Below are 25622 nucleotides of genomic sequence, written 5' to 3' on the forward strand. Positions count from 1 at the left end.
CACTGGAAATGGGACAGAATTAGTGAATTTGAAGACGGAAATCTAGAAATGATACAATCTAGAAATGATAGAAGAGGGAAGAGAAATGAGATATTTAAAAATGAGGAAATTCAATGAGAGTTAACACTCTTTTAGGAAGGACAACATTGAGATAATGGGTGTCCCAGGAGAACAGAGGAAGGAAAGAGTGGAGGGTTTACTTAAATAAAACTAAAAACTTAAATAAAACAGAGAGCTTCCAAAACCTGGGGAAGGAATTGGATATACAAGTCCTTGAAGTTAAGATCATCTAATTATCTCATTGCACACAGACTTTTCCCCTCATATTGGGTTGGCCAGAAAGCTCGTTTGGGTTTTTTGCAAAACATTCATTAAGAATGGAACTATCTTAAAACAAATGTTGAAAGAAGCTCTTCTACCAGAAACAAAAAGGCAAAAACACACAAAACCTGTGTGTGTGTGTGTGTGTGTGTGTGTGTGTGTGTGTAAAACAGAATATCATTGTTGTTGTCACTTAGTTGCTAAGTCAAGTCTGACTCTTTGTGATCCCATGGACCACAGCCTGCCAGGCTCCTCTGTCCATGGGATTTCCCAAATAAGAACACTTGAGTGTGTTGCCATTTGCTTCTGCAGGGGATATTCCCAACCCAGGGGTCAAACTTGTGTCTCCTGCTTGGCAGTCAGATTCTTTTTACTACTGAGTTGCCTGGGAAGGTGAATATTATTCATCCATGTTGTTCATCTTTTAAGAATGAAATCCTGTCATTTGTAGCAATGTGGAAGGACCTAAAGAATGTTATGCTAAGTCAGACAGAGAAAGACAAATACTGTATTATATCACTTATATGAGGAATCTAATAATGGTGTTGGGCAAGTTAGGGGAATGGTATTAAGATATACAAACTACTGTAAAATAAATGAGCAACAAGTATGCCTTGTATAGCACAGGTAACTACAGCCATTTTCTTCTAACATCGTTTAATGAAATATAATCTGAGGACTTCCATGGTGGTCCAATGGTTAAGAATTCACCTTCCAATGCAGGGGACATGGTTTGGTCCCTGTTCAGGGAACTGATAGCCCACATGCTGTGCTAAGCCCTTGTGCCCATGCCCTGCAATGAAGATTCTGCATGCCACAACTAGGACTTGACACAGCCAAATAAATAAATATTTTTTAAAAGAAATATAATCTGTAAAAATATTGAATAACTGTGATGTACACTTGAAACTAATATAGTATTAGAAATCAACTATATCTTAAAAATCAGAAAAAAAAAAAAAAAGAATCAAAAAGTGTTACCTTGTAGAGTCCACATGGAGACATGTATTTGATAATCTACTTTTGCCAGTGACAATGGTAGGAATTGTGGACCCAGACCTGAAAAAGATGATAGATTCCTAATGAGAAAAATAAAATTTATTGAAACCCTGTGAAATACACTGAATGTAGAATCTAGGATATTAGGAAAAGGAGTTAACATAGTGACCCACAAGGAAATGATATAAACAAAAGTGAAATTCTGTGGGCTGAAATTTTCCTTTCTATAACCCTAAAAATAGCAACAGGTACCTAGAGTATATTTTTGCCACAGTGGCAAAAAACTTGATTATCCTTTTAGTACAACAAAGAAAGAAGACTTGTTTCTATGTATTTTATTTCAGAATAAATTGTTCTTAAGAAATCCGTCTAGACATACCATAAACAGTAATTTCCCAATTGTTCTGATCTAAGTTGAGAATAAATTTGAGTGGGAAAACCAAAAAACGGAAAAGCTTATGAAAATGGGAGAGATCACAAAGCCTAATCAAGTGAGTTTTGTAAAGGTCTATGTGAAGAGTTGAATCATTGGAAAAGACTCTGACGCTGGGAGGAATTGGAGGCAGGAGGAGAAGGGGACAACAGAAAATGAGATGGCTGGATGGCATCACCGACTCAATGGACATGAGTTTGGGTGAACTCTGGGAGTTGGTAATGGACAGGGAGGCCTGGCATGCTGCAATTCATGGGGTCTCAAAGAGTCGAACATGACTGAGCAACTGAACTGAACTGAACTGATACAGTCAAAGCTATGATCTTTCCAGTAGTCATGTAGGGAAGCAACAGCTGGACCAGAAAGAGGCTGAGTGTCGAAGAATTGATGCTTTCAAATTGTGGTACTGGAGAAGGCTCTTGAGAATCCTTTGGACTGCAAGGAGATCCAACCAGTCAATTCAAAGGAAATCAACTCAGAATAATCATTGGAAGGACTGATGCTTAAGCTAAAGCTCCAATACTTTGGCCACCTGAGACAAAGAGCTGACCCATTTTTAAAGTCCCTGATGCTGGGAAAGATGGAAGGAAGGAGGAGAAGGGGGCAACAGAAGATGAGATGCTTGAATGGCATCCCTGACTCAATGGACATGAGTTTGAACAAACTCTGGGAGATAGTGAAGGACAGAGAAGCCTGGCATGCTGCAGTCCATTGGGTCGTAAAGAGTTGGACATGACTTAGCAACTGAACAGCAGCAAAGTGTATGGAGGACCTGAAGTCAAAGAAAGGTAAATTCCAAGGAGTAAATCGAATGAGAAATTTCTGATTTCTTAAACTGTCAAAGGTCTGAAATTTCTGGCTCTGAGGCTTTGAACATTTCAAGCTTCAACTGTAAGCCCTTCTTCAGCCCAGGAAAATTTGCTTTTTATAACTGACCACAGTATACATCACAGAGGCTATTTTACTTGAGTGTGAGCTGTGGGTAGCAGCAGAGCTAAGGTACACTCCTAAGCCTGTACAATAAAATAAGGAGACAACTGAGAGGTGAGACGCACAGGTGGGAAATGCTTTATACTTCCCTTAAGCTGATGCAATTCTATGTATGGAGGAAACCAACTTAGAATAAGAGTAAAAGATACCAACAAGGGGAATACTACCCAACAGCCCAGCTGCAAATTTCTTTTTTTTTTAATTTTTGCAGGGCACAACCTTTATTATTTTTTTTTTCTTTACTTTTTTTTTCCACCACAGGTATACATGTGTTCCCCATCCTGAACCCTCCTCCCTCCTCCCTCCCCATACCCTCCCTCGGGGTCATCCCAGTGCACCAGCCCCAAGCATCAAGTATCGTGCATTGAACCTGGACTGGCATCTCGTTTCATACATGATATTTTACATGTTTCAATGCCATTCTCCCAAATCTTCCCACCCTCTCCCTCTCCCACAGAGTCCATAAGACTGTTCTATACATCAGTGTCTCTTTTGCTGTCTCGTATACAGGGTTATCGTTTCCATCTTTCTAAATTCCATATATATGCATTAGTATACTGTATTGGTGTTTTTCCTTCTGGCTTACTTCACTCTGTATAATAGGCTCCAGTTTCATCCACCTCATTAGAACTGATTCAAATGTATTCTTTTTAATGCCTGAGTAATACTCCATTGTGTATATGTACCACTGCTTTCTTAGCCATTCATCTGCTGATGGACATCTAGGTTGCTTCCATGTCCTGGCTATTATAAACAGTGCTGCGATGAACATTGGGGTGCACGTGTCTCTTTCCCTTCTGGTTTCCTCAGTGTGTATGCCCAGCAGTGGGATTGCTGGATCATAAGGCAGTTCTATTTCCAGTTTTTTAAGGAATCTCCACACTGTTCTCCATAGTGGCTGTACTAGTTTGCATTCCCACCAACAGTGTAAGAGGGTTCCCTTTTCTCCACACCCTCTCCAGCATTTATTATTTGTAGACTTCTGGATCGCAGCCATTCTGACTGGTGTGAAATGGTACCTCATAGTGGTTTTGATTTGCATTTCTCTGATAATGAGTGATGTTGAGCATCTTTTCATGTGTTTGTTAGCCATCTGTATGTCTTCTTTGGAGAAATGTCTATTTAGTTCTTTGGCCCATTTTTTGATTGGGTCATTTATTTTTCTGGAGTTGAGCTGTAGGAGTTGCTTGTATATTTTTGAGATTAGTTGTTTGTCAGTTGCTTCATTTGCTATTTTTTTCTCCCATTCTGAAGGCTGTCTTTTCACCTTGCTAATAATTTCCTTTAATGTGCAGAAGCTTTTAAGGTTAATTAGGTCCCATTTGTTTATTTTTGATTTTATTTCCAATATTCTGGGAGGTGGGTCATAGAGGATCCTGCTGTGATGTATGTCAGAGAGTGTTTTGCCTATGTTCTCCGCTAGGAGTTTTATAGTTTCTGGTCTTAGGTTGAGATCTTTAATCCATTTTGAGTTTATTTTTGTATATGGTGTTAGAAAGTGTTCTAGTTTCATTCTTTTACAAGTGGTTGACCAGATTTCCCAGCACCACTTGTTAAAGAGATTGTCTTTAATCCATTGTATATTCTTGCCTCCTTTGTCAAAAATAAGGTGTCCATATGTGCATGGATTTATCTCTGGGCTTTCTATTTTGTTCCATTGATCTATATTTCTATCTTTGTGCCAGTACCATACCGTCTTGATAACTGTGGCTTTGTAGTAGAGCCTGAAGTCAGGTAGGTTGATTCCTCCAGTTCCATTTTTCTTTCTCAAGATCGCTTTGGCTATTCGAGGTTTTTTGTATTTCCATACAAATTGTGAAATTATTTGTTCTAGCTCTGTAAAGAATACTTTTGGTAGCTTGATAGGGATTACATTGAATCTATAAATTGCTTTGGGTAGTATACTCATTTTCACTATATTGATTTTTCCAATCCATGAACATGGTATATTTCTCCATCTATTAGTGTCCTCTTTGATTTCTTTCACCAGTGTTTTATAGTTTTCTATATATAGGTCTTTAGTTTCTTTAGGTAGATATATTCCTAAGTATTTTATTCTTTTCGTTGCAATGGTGAATGGAATTGTTTCCTTAATTTCTCTTTCTGTTTTCTCATTATTAGTGTATAGGAATGCAAGGGATTTCTGTGTGTTGATTTTATATCCTGCAACTTTACTATAATCATTGATTAGTTCTAGAAATTTTCTGGTGGAGTCTTTAGGGTTTTCTATGTAGAGGATCATGTCATCTGCAAATAGTGAGAGTTTTACTTCTTCTTTTCCAATTTGGATTCCTTTTATTTCTTTTTCTGCTCTGATTGCTGTGGCCAAAACTTCCAAAACTATGTTGAATAGTAATGGTGAAAGTGGGCACCCTTGTCTTGTTCCTGACTTTAGAGGAAATGCTTTCAATTTTTCACCATTGAGGATAATGTTTGCTGTGGGTTTGTCATATATAGCTTTTATTATGTTGAGGTATGTTCCTTCTATTCCTGCTTTCTGGAGAGTTTTTATCATAAATGGGTGTTGAATTTTGTCAAAGGCTTTCTCTGCATCTATTGAGATAATCATATGGTTTTTATTTTTCAATTTGTTAATGTGGTGTATTACATTGATTGATTTGCGGATATTGAAGAATCCTTGCATCCCTGGGATAAAGCCCACTTGGTCATGGTGTATGGTCTTTTTAATGTGTTGTTGGATTCTGATTGCTAGAATTTTGTTTAGGATTTTTGCATCTATGTTCATCAGTGATATTGGCCTGTAGTTTTTGTGTGTGTGTGTGTGTGGGATCTTTGCCAGGTTTTGGTATTAGGGTGATGGTGGCCTCATAGAATGAGTTTGGAAGTTTACCTTCCGCTGCAATTTTCTGGAAGAGTTTGAGCAGGATAGGTGTTAGCTCTTCTCTAAATTTTTGGTAGAATTCAGCTGTGAAGCCGTCTGGACCTGGGCTTTTGTTTGCTGGAAGATTTTTGATTACAGTTTCAATTTCCATGCTTGTGATGGGTCTGTTAAGGTTTTCTATTTCTTCCTGGTCGAGTTTTGGAAAGTTGTACTTTTCTAAGAATTTGTCCATTTCTTCCACGTTGTCCATTTTATTGGCATATAATTGTTGATAGTAGTCTCTTATGATCCTTTGTATTTCTATGTTGTCTGTTGTGATCTCTCCATTTTCATTTCTAATTTTATTGATTTGATTTTTCTCCCTTTGTTTCTTGATGAGTCTGGCTAATGGTTTGTCAATTTTATTTATCCTTTCAAAGAACCAGCTTTTGGCTTTGTTGATTTTTGCTATGGTCTCTTTTGTTTCTTTTGCATTTATTTCTGCTCTAATTTTTAAGATTTCTTTCCTTCTACTAACCCTGGGGTTCTTCATTTCTTCATTTTCTAGTTGCTTTAGGTGTAGAGTTAGGTTATTTATTTGACTTTTTTCTTGTTTCTTGAGGTGTGCCTGTATTGCTATGAACTTTCCCCTTAGGACTGCTTTTACTGTGTCCCACAGGTTTTGGGTTGTTGTGTTTTCATTTTCATTCGTTTCTATGCAAATTTTGATTTCTTTTTTGATTTCTTCTGTGATTTGTTGGTTATTCAGCAGCGTGTTGTTCAGCCTCCATATGTTGGAATTTTTAATAGTTTTTCTCCTGTAATTGAGATCTAATCTTACTGCCTTGTGGTCAGAAAAGATGCTTGGAATGATTTCTATTTTTTTGAATTTACCAAGGCTAGCTTTATGGCCCAGGATGTGATCTATCCTGGAGAAGGTTCCATGTGCGCTTGAGAAAAAGGTGAAATTCATTGTTTTGGGATGAAATGTCCTATAGATATCAATTAGGTCTAACTGGTCTATTGTATCGTTTAAAGTTTGTGTTTCCTTGTTAATTTTCTGTTTAGTTGATCTATCCATAAGTATGAATGGGGTATTAAAGTCTCCCACTATTATTGTGTTATTGTTAATTTCTCCTTTCATACTTGTTAGCATTTGTCTTACATACTGCGGTGCTCCTGTGTTGGGTGCGTATATATTTATAATTGTTATATCTTCTTCTTGGATTGATCCTTTGATCATTATGTAGTGACCTTCTTTGTCTCTTTTCACAGCCTTTCTTTTAAAGTCTATTTTATCTGATATGAGTATTGCTACTCCTGCTTTCTTTTGGTCCCTATTTGCATGGAAAATCTTTTTCCAGCCCTTCACTTTCAGTCTGTATGTGTTCCCTGTTTTGAGGTGGGTCTCCTGTAGACAACATATGTAGGGGTCTTGTTTTTGTATCCATTCAGCCAGTCTTTGTCTTTTGGTTGGGGCATTCAACCCATTTACGTTTAAGGTAATTACTGATAAGTATGTTCCCGTTGCCATTTACTTTATTGTTTTGGGTTCGAATTTATACACCATTTTTGTGTTTCCTGTCTAGAGAATATCCTTTAGTATTTGTTGGAGAGCTGGTTTGGTGGTGCAGAATTCTCTCAGCTTTTGCTTGTCTGAGAAGCTTTTGATTTCTCCTTCATACTTGAATGAAATCCTTGCTGGGTACAATAATCTGGGCTGTAGGTTATTTTCTTTCATCATTTTAAGTATGTCTTGCCATTCCCTCCTGGCTTGAAGAGTTTCTATTGAAAGATCAGCTGTTATCCTTATGGGAATTCCCTTGTGTGTTATTTGTTGTTTTTCCCTTGCTGCTTTTAATATTTGTTCTTTGTGTTTGATCTTTGTTAATTTGATTAATATGTGTCTTGGGGTGTTTCACCTTGGGTTTATCCTGTTTGGGATTCTCTGGGTTTCTTGGACTTGGGTGATTATTTCCTTCCCCAGTTTAGGGAAGTTTTCCACTATTATCTCCTCAAGTATTTTCTCATGGTCTTTCTTTTTGTCTTCTTCTTCTGGAACCCCTATGATTCGAATGTTGTAGCGTTTAATATTGTCCTGGAGGTCTCTGAGGTTGTCCTCATTTCTTTTAATTCGTTTTTCTTTTATTCTCTCTGATTCATTTATTTTACCATTCTATCTTCTAATTCACTAATCCTATCTTCTGCCTCTGTTATTCTACTATTTGTTGCCTCCAGAGTGTTTTTAATTTCATTTATTGCATTATTCATTATATATTGACTCTTTTTTATTTCTTCTAGGTCCTTGTTAAACCTTTCTTGCATCTTCTCAATCCTTGTCTCCAAGCTATTTATCTGTGATTCCATTTTAATTTCAAGATTTTGGATCAATTTCACTATCATTATTCAGAATTCTTTACCAGGTAGATTCCCTATCTCTTCCTCTTTTGTTTGGTTTGGTGGGCATTTATCCTCTTCCTTTATCTGCTGGCTATTCCTGTCTCTTCATCTTGTTTAAATTGCTGAGTTTGGGGTGTCCTTTCTGTATTCTGGCAGTTTGTGGAGTTCTCTTTATTGTGGCTTTTCCTTGCTGTGTGTGGGTTTGTACAGGTGGCTTGTCAAGGTTTCCTGGTTAGGGAAGCTTGTGTCGGTGTTCTGATGGGTGGAGCTGTATTTCTTCTCTTTGTTCAGTCGCGCTGTGGGGAGGGAGGGAGGGATGCTGCAAACAAATTACACTGGCGTGCGCTCGCAGTGCCTCAGCCACACTGGGTCTGCCCCCGCTCACGGCGCATGTAGCCTCCCTGCCCACACTGCTTCGGCTCTAGGTTGTTCCGCCGGGAACAATCCGAGGCTGGCCCTGGGTTGCATGTACCTCCCAGGTCCAAGCCGCTCAGGTTCAGGCACTCGGGTAGTCCTCAGAGGCGCAGACTCAGTTGGGCCTGAGTTTTGTGCTCTTCCCAGGTCCGAGCAGCTCAAGTGATGAGGTGTTTGGCGAGCGCCAATGCTGCAACTTATCGCCTCCCCGCCAGTCGGTTATCTGGGTGTAAAACCGGCACACCTTCTCAGGCAGATGTTGACCGTCCAGACCCCCAAGAAGTTTTAGTTAGCAAAGAAGCCTGCTTACAGTTTTATAGATAGTGTCTCTCTGGGGCTGCGATTGCCCCCTTCCGGCTCTGGCTGCCTGTCACCGGAGGGGGAAGGTCTGCAGCCGGCTATCTGTGTTCAGTCCTTTGTTCAGTGCGCGGGCCTCGCGGTGTCTTAGGTTGGGGTTGGCTTTTCGCGTGGTAGATATCCCACAGTCTGGTTTGCTAGCCCAAATTATTTCGCTTAGATAGTGCTCAGGGTTTTCAGGCCAGATTCTTACTCTAAGCGATGCAGCCCGCGCTGCACCTCCCTGCCCAGCCCCTGCTTGCTAATGGCGCGTGCAGGCGTCTGCGCTGCTTCTCCGCTGGGGGAGTTACCGTAGGACTCGCAATCTTCGAGTTTTAATTGTTTATTTATTTTTTCTCCCTGTTATGTTGCCCTCTGTGCTTCCAAAGCTCGGCACAGGTTCGGCAGTGAGAAGGTTTCCTTGTGTTTGGAAACTTCTCTCTTTTTAAGACTCCCTTCCCGGGATGGAACTCCGTCCCTCCCTGTTTTGTCTCTTTTTTTGTCTTTTATATTTTTTCCTACCTCCTTTCGAAGAGTTGGATTGCTTTTCTGGGCGCCTGATGTCCTCTGCCGGCATTCAGAAGTTGTTTTGTGGAATTCACTCGACGTTTAAATGCTCTTTTGATGAATTTGGGGGGAGAAAGTGTTCTCCCTGTCCTACTCCTCCGCCATCTTCCCAGCTGCAAATTTCAACACCATGTCATTAAGAAAGTTGTCAGAACAGGCAAGATAAACTAACTGAGTTCACAAAAATAGTGAGGGATTTTCACCTTGCTACAGAAGGACAGCCTCAACACCATTAAGCTTTCTAACAAGGAATGCAGGACACTGATGACCCAGCTAACCAGAACCAGAATTCCACAGAGCTAGGAGTTCATGATGACCACCTAGTGCAGGGGGTGGCAGATGTCCAGAAAGTGGTCATAGGCCATTGTTGGCAGAAGGAAGTCATCCAAACCTGCAAACAGCATGCCAAACACACACACACACACACACACACACACACACACACACACCTGGGTGATACAGGCTTCATAGGTTATAACTTTGCTCTGTGTCTGGATGCTCCACAGCATCTTTGGGATGGTGGTGGATGTGACACAGATGTCTACAAAGGACAGGCTAGAAAGGAAGAAGTACATGGGGGTGTGGAGGTGGGAATCTGAGCTGACAGCCAGGATGATGAGTAGGTTTCCAAATACAGTGTTCAGGCACATGGAGAGGAAAAACCCAAATATGAGGGGCTGCAGTGTTGTTCCTCTGAAAAACTCAGAAGAAATTCTGAAACTCCTGTTTGGTTCCTTATGCCACCTTAGTGGTGGAGGTAACTCAAAAAAAAAAAAAAAAGGGGGGGGGGAAATAACATGACTAATTTTCACACAATCAGGCATGGTTCACATTGTTGAAATGCTATCATTTACATTTTTCTGTCAAAAAATTAATTTCAACATTTTATTCACAGACCAGTTCCCCTTTATTGGTTAAGCTAATCATCTCTGGGCTTCCCAGGTGGCTCAGCAATAAAGAATCCACCTGCAATGCAGAAGATGCTGGTTTGATCCCGGGGTCAGAAAGATCCCCTGGAGAAGGGAATGACAGCCCACTCCAGTATTCTTGCCTGGGAAATCCCATGGACAGAGGAGCCTGGTGGACTATAGTCCATGGGGTGGCAAAGAGTCTAATATGATTTAGCGAGTAAACAACAACAACTTCATCTCTAATTAGAAAACTTTTTCTGCTTTTAGCATTTTCCCCAACATATCATCTATTCAGCACATTTAATGAAAAGCTATTTCCTTCATTTTGGGAATACAAATTCAGTATAATGTTCCAGGTGCTGCCTAGGCAAAGATTGGAGCATTCTGAAAAATAAAAGCTCCTAAAAATCCAGCCATGGAGAAAAAAACACATGACCAAATAAAAAATTATTTAGCATGCCAAAGGGTGACAGGTGCTTTGAAGAAATTTGCATGCTGCTAAAAGGGAAAGAGTGAAGAAGAGTGTAGTTTTGGGGAAATGTTCATGCAAGACATGGAAATACGGTGACATTTGAACAGAGACTTTCAGGGAAAGGAAGCAGGAGCCACAAATATATCAGATGAAATGTGTGTCAGGCCAGGAGAACAGCCTGTGCAAAGGCTTTAGGAAGCTACTTATTTAAAGATGTTCAGTGTGTGGAGTGACATGAGCAGGAGGGAGAATGAGGAGATATGGCGTCAGAGGATACTGAAAAACAAGTTGGCCTCCCTGTTGCTGCCGAAACTTCAAGTCACAGGGTTCTCTAATCCACACAAATTGTTGCAAAGATGTCCTGTATGTGTAAATGAATCTCTTCTGTTGATTGAGCTCTGGCCTCTGTATATTAGTCACATCAGAATACGTGAGGTCCCCCTGGTCTCAGGACTTTGCACGCTTCACAAGACATGGGCAGAAACACAAACACAGAGTAGACCCTGTCTTCCTAGACTGTTACTTTCATCTATATTTCACCCCTAGAGACCCTGATAAACTTAGAGATGATAAAACTCAAATTGATCAGGTCAGGTTATTTGTAAATAATTTTTTATTTATTTCCAGAATTTACAGTTTTAAATTTTCCAGGTACCAAAAAACTTGGGGTTCAGTTGTGGCATGGCCACCTTATGCTTTGTATTAACAATCCATATTTTTTTTCAGTAAACAAATATATTTGTGTATGTGGGTTTTTCTGGTGGTTCAGACAGTACAGAACCTGCCTGCAGCATGAGAGACCTGGATTTGGTCCCTGGGTTGGGAAGATTCTCTGGAGAAGGGAATAACAACCCACTCCAGTATTCTTCCCTGAAGAATTCCATGGACAGAGGAGCCTGGTGGGCTACAGTCCATGGGGTTGATATCTTGCATTAAAAATATATAACTTTTTTCAGTAAAAAATATTTTTGTGTATTATCTGTATTATTTCTGTAAAACTGGGTTTTAAGATATAGGTATACATTCTGAAAGAAAAGGAAAGAGAGAGAGATGGACACAAGAGAAAATAAAGATCCCCAATAAGCTGAAACACTCCCTGAGAAAATATGCGGAAAAAGACTCCTTTGATTCTGGAACATTTCATGTGTTGCTGTATTTCTTTGATGTCTAGGAAAAGTAATAAAAGAGAAAAAAATAAAGTAATCCAAGAGATAAAGTTGTGATGTAGTGAGACACAGACTGTACAGCCCAAGATAAAAATGAGCAAAAAGAATAAACCAATACTACACAACAGTATGTATAAAATGTGCAGTGAGTGTAAAATGAACTTGGTTAATTTTCATACAGACAGCAAAACTTGCTTTTCCTGTGCCTATTTCCTATTCATTTGACTAATTGGTTTTACATGATCTAATAGCAGAGGAGGCCAGACTCTTTCTCTCTTTTTATATGTAGCATCTTCTCTTTGTTATTCTTTGATTTTGTTCCTTTTCTGATGAGTCCTAAGGGCTCACTCTAGTTCTAGGTCTGATCTTTGCCCAAGCTTTAACAATGACTTCTCAAGACTGGCACATACCTTGATTATTCCAACATTTTTACAGAGTAACATTTTTTGTTACTATTAGTAACAAAATAGTATCATTAGTTTTTCCTATTTTTAATTTTTTCCTATTACATTCTGGACATTGTATTATATACACATTTCATTCATTGTACACTATTTTCTCAACTATGATGATAGATCTTAACAGTCAGGAACTTCTACTTTGTTCACCTTTGTGTTTTAACCAAGTGTGTAAATGTAGATACACTTGTACAAAAATAAATTTATAAAAATGAAAAATTAGGAAATAAAAAGAATGGCAAGGAGATTGAAACCAGGTTAAAATAGTAGAATTTAAAAACAAATGCAGTAAATAAAATTAAATGGAGTGTTGAAAAATAATTGAACAAGAAATACAGTAGCAGTAACTTATGATATCAGTATAGGTTAAATTGGCAATGAACTAGATATAAAATAAAATGATATATAATATTCTTAGAGTGAACTGGTATGTAGTACATGCTCAATTATTTTTTGTTGAATGAATTGACTGAAGTATGTTGTTATTTATGAACACACAATATATGACAAGGCTGTACTTCAATTTATTTAGAAGGATTGATTTGCTGAAAAAAAAAAAAAAAAAAAAACAACTAGCACAAACATCTATCAAGCTTGCAAAAATAAAATTTCCTCCTTCCCTCAAACATCTTAACAAAAAATGAGAGTTACAGAATCAGTGTAAGAAGAACCAACACAGTATAGATAAACATATTGAAATTTACATATAAAATAGTTGGTGGATAAAACTATTTTAGATAAAGCAAGAAACTCAAAGTAAGACAATAAACACATTTAACTAAGTAAATATCTTTAAAATTATTTCCAAAGTGTCACTTAAAAGTCAACTGAAAACCAATCTTTTGTAAAAATTGTCTGAAAGGCTATTAACTGTGGAAAAATTGACTTATAACTTATGGGTACATAATAATAATAGGCAAATCAAAGTGGTGACCAAATATATAGATATTTACTTTACCTCAGTATATAATTTGAGAAAACAAGAAGAAATCTCTTTCATAGCATCACCTTGAGGAAAAACTTAAAGATCTCACACTTTGGAGTGAGAAGCTTTGAATTAACAGCTGTGGCATGCTCTGATTTTTCTGGCAGAAACATGAGTGTTATAACTTTTTAGGTAAACAGTCTGAAGACAGCTATCAATATTTAAAATACAGATAGTCTTTAATTTGAGGATCTTCAGAGTTGGCATGATTGACATTCAAGTCCAGATCACTGTGGTGGAATCTGTCTTATACATTGTGGCCCCTGTGGAGCCACCCATGTGACAGACAAAAAAAAAAAGAAACCAGAATATTGCTCAGTGTACCCTGGGTGACAAAATCATCCATGATTCCAACCACAGTTCAAACATAACTATCTCAACATCTATTAGTAGCATTGATTAAAGAAGCAACATGACTGTAAAGAATATGAGAGTAAAAGTGAGGGTAACACAGGCACACCATGAAATGTTGAATGGCCATAAACAATGAATCATCACTAGACTAGTGATTGGAGGCAAGTCCATGAGGAAATATTAAAATGGAGCAAGGGGTAGGAAAAATGACTCCATTCAAACAAAAGAGTACTTATGAAGTATATGGAGTCTGTGTGGATAATATAAAAAGTGAAGTTTTAAAAGAATCTAAAAATTTATGGAAAATTGTCAGTGAGAATAAAATTAGGTTAAGTAGAGCGGTTTTAAAACAACTATAAATAAATAAATTTTAATTAAAAAAAACTATACATTATATGTGGAATATAGAAAAATAGTACTGTTGAACCTATTTGTGGGGAAGGAATGGAGATGCAGACATAGAAAATGGACTTGTGGATGCAGTGGGGGAAGAAGAGGGGGAATAAACTGAGTAAGTAGTGTTGACATAAATACACTACTATGTGTAAAATAGCTAGCTATTGGGAAGCTGCTATATAACACAGGGAGCCCAGACCTAGAGGAGTGGGGTGGCAGGGGGAGGAAGGGAGGCTCAAGAGGAGGGGATATATATTTATATTATATATTTATATAATATATAATTATTAAAAAAATATGTGCTCGACTGCATACCAAAGTCACATATATGCCATCATTTCCCCCCTACCTCTTTGGAGCTATCTGAGGTGCTGTATTCTGGGCTGCAGACCTCCTATTGTTACAAATAAAACTTAACATGCAACTTTCATGGTGTGCACTTTTTTTCGTTGACATGGAAAAAGTGTAAAGGGCAATATATTAGCACTGTGCTGTGCTGTGTTAAGTTGCTTCATCGTGTCTGACTCTTTGCAACCCCATTGACTGCAGCATGCCAGGCTCCTCTGTCCACAGGAATTCTCCAGGCGAGAATACTGGAATGGGTTGCCATGTCCTCCTCCAGGGAATCTTCCCAACCTAGTGATCAAACCCGCATCTCTTATGTCTCCTGCATTGGCAGGCAGGTTCTTAACCACTAGGGCCACCTGGGAACCCCCATATTAGCACTAATGAGTCACAAATTTTAGCATCATTTTGCTTAAAACAATGATTTGCAAGTGGGAAACATTAAAGTGACAGCTCATCTCCTTCAGGGGAAAAAACAAACTTAAAAATAAAAAACAACGGAGAACACACAGTGTAATTGATGGATAGGTTTGACCACACAAAATTTATAAACACCCACAGTTCCCCTCCAATACATTATATATAGATAAACGAACTAAATGACAAACAGCCACAAACTTTTTTTTTGTGAGAAAAAAAAGTCCAATTCTTTTTTTTTTAGCATTTTATTTATTTATTTTTTAACTTATTTATTTTAATTAGAAGGTAATTACTTTACAATATTGTATGGGATTTGCCATACCTCAACATGAATTCCCCGTACCATCCCTCTGGGTCATCCCAGTGCACCAGCCCCAAGCATCCTGTATCCTGTATCCTGGACTGGTGATTCATTTCTTATATGATATTATACATGTTTCAATGCCATTCTCCCAAATCATCCCCCCCTCACTCTCCCACAGAGTCCAAAAGACTGTTCTATACATCTGTGTCTCTTTTGCTGTCTTGCATACAGGGTTATTGTTACCATCTTTCTAAATTCCATATATATATGCGTTAGTATACTGCATTGATGTTTTTCTTTCTGGCTTACTTCACTCTGTATAATCAGCTCCAGTTTCATCCACCTCATTAGAACTGATTCAAATGTATTTTTTTAATGGCTGAGTAATACTCCATTATGTATAGGTACCACAGCTTTCTTATCCATTCATCTGCTCATGGACATCTAGGTTGCTTCCATGTCCTGGCTATTATAAACACTGCTGCGATGAATATTGGGGTACACGTGTCTCTTGCAATCAAAAATATGAATAAAGTTTCTCTGATTCTTCTCTACCAAAGCAAGGAGTCATACAGATAATTTGAGATAAAGAAAGTAAATGGCAGTTCTAATGAGATGGATGAAACTGGAGCCTATTATACAGAGTGAAGTAAGCCAGAAGGAAAAACATAAATACAGTATACTAACGCATATATATGGAATTTAGAAAGATGGTAACAATAACCCAGTGTACGAGACAGCAAAAGAGACACTGATGTATAGAACAGTCTTATGGACTCTGTGGGAGAGGGAGAGGGTGGGAAGATTTGGGAGAATGGCAATGAAACATGTAAAATATCATGTAGGAAACGAGTTGCCAGTCCAGGTTCGATGCATGATGCTGGATGCTTGGGGCTGGTGCACTGGGACGGCCCAGAGGGATGGTATGGGGAGGGAGGAGGGAGGAGGGTTCGGGATGGGGAACACATGTATACCTGTGGCGGATTCATTTTGATATTTGGCAAAACTAATACAATTATGTAAAGTTTAAAAATAAAATAAAATTAGAGGAAAAAAAAAAAAAAGAAAGTAAATGGCTAATAAATCCACAAACGTATCTACCCTCATAGGTAATGAAATGATTGCAAAGTAAGATAATTAGCATACCCCTTCTCACATCTAAAATTCATAGAAGATACTGTGAAATATGTTTCTCACAACCACAAGGACTTTTGCAAAGATGCATTTGCAAGAATTCCTTGGTGTGGATCTTTCTTATCAATAAGTAAACATGGTCAAATATGTCATCCTAAAACTTAGAAAGAAATGTTTTCATTTCATTTTATACCTCTACACAGCTAGTACACTATTTCTGCACTCCAGTTAATTAATAAGATACTTGGACATAAGTCCTACTTTAACTGGAAGCACTTTTTTGCCTCTCATCCCTTTTCTGATGGAGCTTTCATTCCTATTAATATCTCATTATTATCACTGAACATTACCTTACTGAGTTCAATGTTCATGTCTCTTTTTTAGCATCTAAAAAATACTTTGAATTTTCACCAAGCAACCACATCCTGTCCATCCTGAAGGGTGCAGTAGGGAACTATATACAATTCCCTGTCTGCGCATTAGCACATTTCTCTCTTGTTACAAATGCTTCTAAATAATTGATCTTCTTGCCAGACACTGGTCTGAACAGAAAGAATAATTTCCTTGTTGAATCTCTGTTCCTATGCAACTGGGCTATAAACCGGGTGAATTCAATTTTTATTATTCCTTATCTAATACTTCTCCTGACTTCCAGAGGTCTAACCTTAAGTTGTTTTTTCCAGTTTATAATGTTGAGTGACTCATCTTGCCTACGTTTCTTGGACTTCCAAAGCCTTGACTTGTGATGGGGGTAAAACTCCTGATATTCCTAGAAGTTTGATTTTTCCCTTCATAACAAAGGGGATACTTTTTTTTTTCTATACATAAAACTTTTATAATACAGTCCTTAGCTTTGTGACACTTTTGCAAAATAATGAGGGATTTCATATTTATATAGCAGTAGAAGTGTTAGTTAAAATTCAGTATTAAAAGTTTGTTAATTACAAGAGATATATTTAGGCCTTAGCACTTTATATATATTGTCTAACTTTGTTTTGAAAAGTCTTGTCTATGCATTCTTAGTCATTTAGTTGTGTCTGATTCTTTTGTAACACTATGGACTGTAGCCTGCCAGGCTCCTCTCCATGGGATTTTTCAGACAAGAGTACTGAAGTGGGTTTCCATTTTCTCCTTCAGGGGATCTTCCTGATCCAGGGATAGAAGAGGCATCTCCTGTGTCTCCTGCATTGCAAGCAGATTCTTTACCCACTGAGCCACTGGGGGAGTCCTATTCTCTATGAACAGTTACTATTAGGATCTCTGTTCTTCATGCAAGAGTGGGGTTTACAGGGATTTAGTAATCTGCTCATGTTATAGTCTAATTAATGAATAGAATCTTATTTAGAAATATGTCAGGATCCTTGCAGTTCTCAAACTCTGTAGCAGTGTTTATCAACCATGTATGATTTTCCTCCTGGGGATATTTGACATTGTCTGGAGGGACAGGCTGGTGACACTGGCAATGCAGAGAATAACACCAACAAATAATCATCAAACACAAATATGAATGGTAAGAATATAAATTCTGGACCAACACTTCAACTTTTTGATGTGCACAGGAGTAAACTAGGGAACTAAGGACACTAGTTCAAATGTAAATTCTGATTCAGCATGTCTCCTGTGATCCCAGAAACTCTGCACTTCTAACAAGCTCCTGGATGATATTGTTGCTGCAGGTCCTAATCTATGGACCACTGTCTGAGTTGCAAGACTGTGGTCATGTGTTAAGAGTCAGGTGTGTTAAATTTTTCTTCACCATATATTTTGCTAATATAAGATTTTAATGAAAAACATATTCAACCAATTCAGAGGCTACCATATATTCTGTGTATGATTTATATTACAAACCTCAAGGGACTTCATTTAGTATACTTCTGAAAAGACTGTATAGTAAACAGAATGTGTTGTACTCAGTTGCATCAGACTCTTTAGACTGTAGCCCGCCATGTTCCTGTGTCCATGGGATTTTCCAGGCAAGAATAGTGGAGTGGGCTGCTATTTCCTCCTTCAGGGGATCTTTCTGATCCAGGGATCAAACCTGCATCTCCTGCATTGGCAGGTGAATTCTTTACCAGTGAAGCCACTTGGGAAACCAGTAAACAAAATAAGGACTTCCAAAAGATGTCTACCTACAAATCCCAAAAACCTTAGAATATGTTAGTTTATATATTATAAAAATGTATTATATAAGTTTAATTATATATTAAATAAAATTTTGTCTCAGACAACTAAGTTTAAGCCTCTCATTTCATTTGTTTAACTTACCTTGGGTGAGGCTATGTTACCTTGAAATTCCATCTTAATAGAAGACTAAGTTTTAAGTACTTCTGGAGACAGGCTACCTGCTCTAGCTGACCCAGTAAATGGCCTTTTCATAAATGTAAGTCTGATGGTCTGATTCTGAGGCATTTGAGGAATAAATATAGGAAAATAATTTACTATGAAAATCATCCTATTTTAATTCTGTTTCTAAATTCCTGCACTGTTGTTCATGCTAATTCAAACATTCATTCTTTGATTTCTATCATCTTCAACTTCCTCTCAAATTCTCTTTCACTGTAAAAGAAGAGATCATAATTGTCTATGCAATTGTACATAAATGTGTTTGTGCTTATTTGAAAGAAGAATGTGTACAAATGCACATACACAGACCACTCCCATGAATGTTTTCTTTGAATATAATTAAATATTTCCACACACTTTTTTAATTCACCATACATCTCTCTGAATTTTTTTTTTTTAATCCCACAGTACCTTCAGAAATATAGACTTCCCAGATGGCTCAGTGGTAAAGAATCCACCTCCCAATGCAGGAAACATGGAACAGAAAGATTCCCTGGAGAAGGGAATGGCAACCCACTCCAGTATTCTTGCCTGGGAAATCTCACCAGAGGAACCTGGCAGGCTACAGCCCATGGAGTGCAAAGAATCAGACACAACTGAAGCAATTTAGCATGCTTGCACCTTCAGAAGTAAGAAAATTGAGGTTTATGGAAACTAAATTTTTGCTACGTATAAAACCCTTAAAGCTTATTTTCGTGAATTATTAATATGTACAAATGCAAAACTGCAGTATGCCCTCTTGATTCTGTAAAGTTTCTTTAATTCATCAAAATTTACACTTAACAGGTGCAGTTTATTATGTTCATTATATGCCAATGAATTCTTTATTTTTTGTAAATTAATTAATTTATTTATTTGGAATTCTTTAAATGAAAAAAATCTCATGGTTGAAGTATGATCTAGAAAGCACAAAGGTAGCTGATTCACCCTTAAAATGAGTGGAAGGTATGTTTTCTAACTATGACAAAAGCAAAATGTCACAAACATATAGGATCAGTGCATTGAAGTCAAAGTAATTTATATGCTAAATATGTTTTTTTTTCTGTAAATACAATTTAAAAAATAGAAGTGAAGTAAACTGACCATAAATTTGTTCGAGACCAAAAGGCACTATAGACACACATGGGGCATGGACGAGCCCTAAAACCCACCACAGAGCCTGACAACTGACTCCACATTCATAAGGAACTCACTAGAGTTCAGAATAACTTCACATCATGTAGCCCCTTTTAATAATAAAGGCATTCAATTAAACCACTTGATTTTCTGAAGATCTATTATATAACAATAGTTAACTGATATAACAAAGTCATCTGAACTGAGGACAGTTCTAAGAGTTCACTACTTCTCATGTCAGTGATCTCTGTTCTGATATTTGAGGACACTGTTCATGATAACTCTGATATAGTTTATTTCAGACAACTCTACTAAAAAGTGAGGTTCTGTTCCAGGGAACTTGGACAGGTGAGAAGGAGTTGCATTTTCATGCAGAAAATCAGCTGTCCCTGAATCACATGATTGGAAAGGAATTCAAACTCTCCTGTGTCATAACATCTCATGAAGATTAACATCTTGTTCATTCTACAAGTAGACATGGAATGAATAATATGTTAGTCCACTACTCCTTTAGACATGATGTTGCAATTTAGAAAAGATTGAGGCATATCATCTAGAGAAATGGAAGGATTTATATATGTAGGCAGCACGACATTTTCAAACAGATTTAGGAAGATGACCAATCCCATTGAAACACATGAAACAATCCAACAAGTCTTTCACTCCATTATATAAACCCTCTAAAAGATAAACACAAATCTTCCATATGTCAATAAGTAGATTTACAACTTGAAAAGCAAATATTTGCATACAATGTATAATTTTAAACTTTGCTTTGTCATATTTAGGGTCACCTATGTTTCAATATTGGAAAAAAAAACCTGAGATCATGGCAACTGGTCCTATTACTTCATGGTGAATAGAATGGGAAAAAGGTGGAAGCAGTGACAGATTTCCTCTTCTTGGGCTCTAAAATCACTGTGGATGGTGATTGCAGCCGTAAAATTAGAAGACAATTGTTTCTTTGCAGGAAAGCTATGACAAACCTAGACATGTGTGAAAAAGCAAAGACATCACTTTGCCAAAAAAGGTCCGTATAGTCAAGGCTATGGTCTTTCCAGTAGTCATGTATGGATATGCGAGCTGGACCATAAAAAATGTAGAGTGTCAAAGAACTGTGATGCTGGAGAAGACTCTTGAGAACCCCTTGGACAGCAAGATCAAAACAGTCAATCCTAAAGGAAATCAATCCTGAATATTCATAGGAAGGATTGATGCTGAAGCTAAAGCTCCAATCATTTGGCCACCTGATGCAAGGGAGCTGACTCACTGGAAAAGACCAGTGAAGGGAGAAGGAGAAGAGAGCAACAGAGGATGGGATGGTTGGATGGCATCATCTACTCAATGGACATGAACTTGGGCACCCTCTGGTAGATGGTGAGGGACAGGGAAGCCTGGATTGCTGCAGTCCATGGGGTCAAAAAGAGTCAGACACGACTTGGTAACTGAACAGCAACAATGACTCCAAGGACATATTAAGTGAATTTGTTTATTCTAAGTTGTGTTGAATAAATACTCCACATGGAGACATATACCTAATTACCTATTTTTTGCCAGTGGCCATGGCAGGCATTGTGGACATGGAATTGAATAAGAGAATAGGATCCTAGTGAGGAGAATAAAAGTCAGTGACTGGATATAAAATACAATATATATTGTATAAATTACTATAGAGATATAGAAAAATGATGGCCCCAAAAGGAAAAAAAAAATTGTCTGAGACTTTCCTTTAAATCATATATAAACATATAAATGTGATCGTTTCTGAGTGTATTTCTTTCCAAGGGAGTGTACAACTCATGACTAATCTTTTACTTAAAAAACAAAACAAAACATGGCTTCAGGCAGTTCAGTCCCTCAATTGTGTCCGATTCTTTGTGACCCCATGGACTTCAGCGTGCTAGGTCTCCCTGTCCATCATCACTCCCACGGCCAACACAAACTCATACCCAATGAGCCAGTGACACCATCCAACCTCATCCTCTATCGTCCCCTTCTCCTTCTACCTTCAATATTTCCCAGCATCAGGGTATTTTCAAATGAGTCAGTTTTTCGCATCAGGTGGCCAAAGTATTGGAGTTTCAGCTTCAGCATCAGTCCTTCCAATGAATATTAAAGACTGATTTTCTTTAGGATGGACTGGTTGGATCTCCTTGCAGTCCAAGGGACTTTCAAGAGTCTTCTCCAACACCACAGTTCAAAAGCATCAATTCTTCGGTGCTCAGCTTTCTTTATAGTCCAACTCTCACATCCATATATGACTACTGGAAAAACCATAGCTGTGACTAGATGGACCTTTTGAAAGGTTGTTACTGAACCAGGAAAGATGAAAAGATTCTTGGCCTCTGGAGGAGAAGAATTCAATCTGGGCCAGAGACGAGGCTTGATCGCTCAGAGCTTTTGTGTAATAAAGTTTTATTAACGTATAAAAGAGATAGAGAAAGCTTCTGACATAGACATCAGAAGGGGACAGAAAGAATACCCACCTGCTAGATTTTTTATAGCTAGTTTTTATATGCTGGATGTCATATAGTTACTAGCAGTCTGTTAGTGAAAGAGAAATGCCTAAAAACTCAGAGAATGGCACCAGGCCCCTCACCCACAAGATGCATTTTGAGATAATCTTGGCACCAGGCTGGTGATCCTGGGCCATAAACTGATTGACTTGAATCTTGTAGAATGGCAGATTACCATACAAATAGTTCCATTTACATGGATAAGGAGAACAATATATGAGGATAACATACTGGTTTGTCAAGTCAGTTCTGAGCCTTTAGGGGGAAACTACTTGAAGTCAGGGTTTGGGGTAAATGCATAGTACATTAACATAGCTTAAGACAAACATTTCCAGAAGAAAAATGCGTTGGTTAGCTCAAGATTTGAGAAAAGTTAAGTTCAGGTGGAACCAAGTGTCATTATGGCAACATAGTATTTTAAGAGAAACATCTTTTTAAATTTGTATACAGAAGGGGAAAAAACATATCACTAGTTTGTTTTCTGACACTTAAGAGGGAGATAAAAAAAAATGTCTGACACTTGCAACCTATTTCCTCCGTTTGGAGACCCGTGGCCTTCCTGCCTGTTACCCTCTCACTTTGTTGGCAAAGTAATGTCTCTGCTTTTCAATATGCTGTCTAGGTTGGTCACAGCTATTCTTCCAAGGAGCAAGTGTCTTTTGATTTCATGGCTGCAATCACCATCTGCAGTGATTTTGGAGCCCAAGAAAGTAAAGTCTGTCACTGTTTCCACTGTTTTCCCATCTATTTGTCATGAAGTGGTGGGACTGGATACCATGATCTTGGTTTTCGGAATGTTGAGTTTTAAGCCAACTTTTTCACTTTCCTCTTTCACTTTCATCAAGAGGCTCTTTAGCTCTTCTTCACTTTCTGATGTAAGGCTTGATATTATATTTTTTATTTGAGAAAAAGAATTTTAAATAAATTCAAAGTCATATGATTTGAAATAGAAAATAATTTGGGAGAGCAGGAAAATGATAAGAGGTAAAACTGCTGAAATCATACCTTCTGGCTCCAATATTATGAACCCTGTACTCACATGGCCTTGTTCAACTCCAGGACAGTTGCACCTTGTTGCTATCCCCACATATTTTTTCATAGCCTTCTTTATGTCTTTATTTCTCAGACTGTATATGAAGGGGTTCAGCATGGGTGTGACCACTGTGTACATCAATGAGGCTGTTGCACTTGAGTGTGAGCTGTGGGTAACAGCAGAGCTTAGGTACACTCCTAAGCATGTACAATAGAATAAGGAGACAATTGAAAGGTGAGATGCACAAGTGGAAAATGCTTTATACTTTCCCTAAGATGATGAGAATCTACAAATGGAAGACACTATCTTAGCGTATGAGTAAATGATACCAACCAGGGGACCACCACCCAGAAGTGGGGCTCCAAAACACATCACTATGTCATTAAGAAAGGTATCAGTGCAGGCAAGTTGAATCAACTGATTAAGTTCACAGAAATAATGAGGGATTTCTAAATGTGTATAGAAGCCAAGCTGCAAAACCATTAAGGTTTGTAAGAAGGAATGCAAGACATTGATGATCCAGGAGACCAGGAGCATAATGCCACAAAGCCATGGATTCATAATGACTGTGTAGTGCAGGGGGTGACAGATGGCCACAAAGTGGTCATAGGCCATGGCCATCACTGTTAGGAAAAAGTCATCCAACCCTACGAAGAGTATGACAAAGTACATCTGAGTAATGAAGCTTTCATAGCTTATCAGCTTTCCCTGGTTCTGGATGTTCCACAGCATCTTTGGGATGGTGGTAGAGGTAACACAGAGGTCTACAAAGGACAGGTTGGAGAGGAAGAAGTACATAGGTGTGTGGAAGTGGGAGTCAGAAATGGTGGCTAGGATGATAGCCAGATTTCCAAACACAGTGATCAGATACATAAAAAAGAAAATCATGAATGTGATGGGCTGCAATTCTTGTTCGTTTGAAAATCCCAGAAGAAGAAATCCTGAAACTACTGTAAGATTCTCTTCTTCCATTTGTTGAAGTTGAGTATAAGAAAGGAGAAAACTATCATTAGCTATCTTTACACAAATGGCTTTCACCCACAAAATTGAAACGGTTAGTTTATATTTTGCAGTAACAAAATTAACATCAATACTTTTGTGTATGGACCTAATCCTCTGTGGGATTCCCTATTGCTATCCCTGATTAGGAAATTTTCCCATTTTTAGCTTTTTTGTCACCATGTTATGTTCCACCCTTATTAAAAATTCTATCATTTATTTCTAGAATTCATATTGTTTGCTGACAATTTTCCTATTACTGTCTAGTCTTTGAGTGTAAGAAGATGAAAAGCAAAAGCACCTAACATGCATAAAAACATCACATATGATGTACCCACAGCTAACTTCATAATAAATGGTGAAAAAAATTAAAGTTTTACCTGTATGATCAGGAGCGAGACAAGGGTACCCTCTCTCACCACTCTTATTCCACATGGTACTAGAAGTCCCTAGTCAGAGCGTTAAAGAACAAAAAAGAAATAAAACATGTAAGACTTGGAAAATAAGCAAAACTGTCTTTGTTTGCAGATGACATACCTATAATACAATCCTAAAAAAAAATATGTGAAAAATGTTACAGCTAATAAAAAAAATTCATTAAAATGCAGGATACAAAACTAACATATAAAAATAAGTAACAATTATTTTAATTTAAATTTATTTATTTTAATTGGAGGCTAGTTACTCTACAATATCAAATTATCAAAAAGGAAATAAAGAAAGCAGTAGTATTTACAATAGTATTAAAACCAACCAAATGCTTAGGAATAAGTTCAACCAATGAGGGAAAGTATCTCTATCCTGAAAATTACAAGACATCGTTGATAGGAATCGAAGAAGATACAAATAAATGGAAAGTATCCCATGTTTCTAGATTCGAAAAAATATTATTCTTATAATGTTTATATTAGTCAAAGCAAATATACAGATTCAATGCAATCCATGTCAAGATTTCAATGGCATTTCTCACAGAAACAGGTAAACAATCCTGAAATTCATAAGAAATCACAAAACCATAAATATCCAAAATAATCTTGAGAAAGAAGGACAGAGCTAGAGTCATCACACCTTCTGCTTTCAAAAATATACTACAAAGCTACAGTCATCATAACAGCAGGGTACTAGCATAAAAACAGACATGTATTACTATGTAACAAAACTGGTATCCCATTAATAAAATGACACTTAGATGGTTAATTCATCTATGACAAAGAACACATTAATATAAAATAGGGAAAATATGACCTCTTCTATAAGTAATACTGGAAAAATTGTCCAGCTACGTAGAGCAGATTGATATTGGACCACTACTTTATGGTAGTCAAAGAAATTCCTCCTAAATGAATTAAAGACATAAGTAGACCTAAAACCATTAAAATCCTATAGAAA

The 25622-nt window shown here is 37.6% G+C and overlaps 2 pseudogenes; both read right to left on the reverse strand.

The window, feature by feature from the left end:
• Window positions 1-2656: 2656 nt before the first annotated feature.
• LOC133251820 (olfactory receptor 7A17-like) lies at window positions 2657-18524 on the reverse strand (annotated as a pseudogene).
• A 209-nt stretch (window positions 18525-18733) lies between these two features.
• On the reverse strand, window positions 18734-24206 carry LOC133251821 (olfactory receptor 7A10-like; annotated as a pseudogene).
• Window positions 24207-25622: the final 1416 nt, after the last annotated feature.

Source organism: Bos javanicus, chromosome 7, assembly GCF_032452875.1.
Source record: "Bos javanicus breed banteng chromosome 7, ARS-OSU_banteng_1.0, whole genome shotgun sequence".
NCBI classification, from domain to species: domain Eukaryota; kingdom Metazoa; phylum Chordata; class Mammalia; order Artiodactyla; family Bovidae; genus Bos; species Bos javanicus.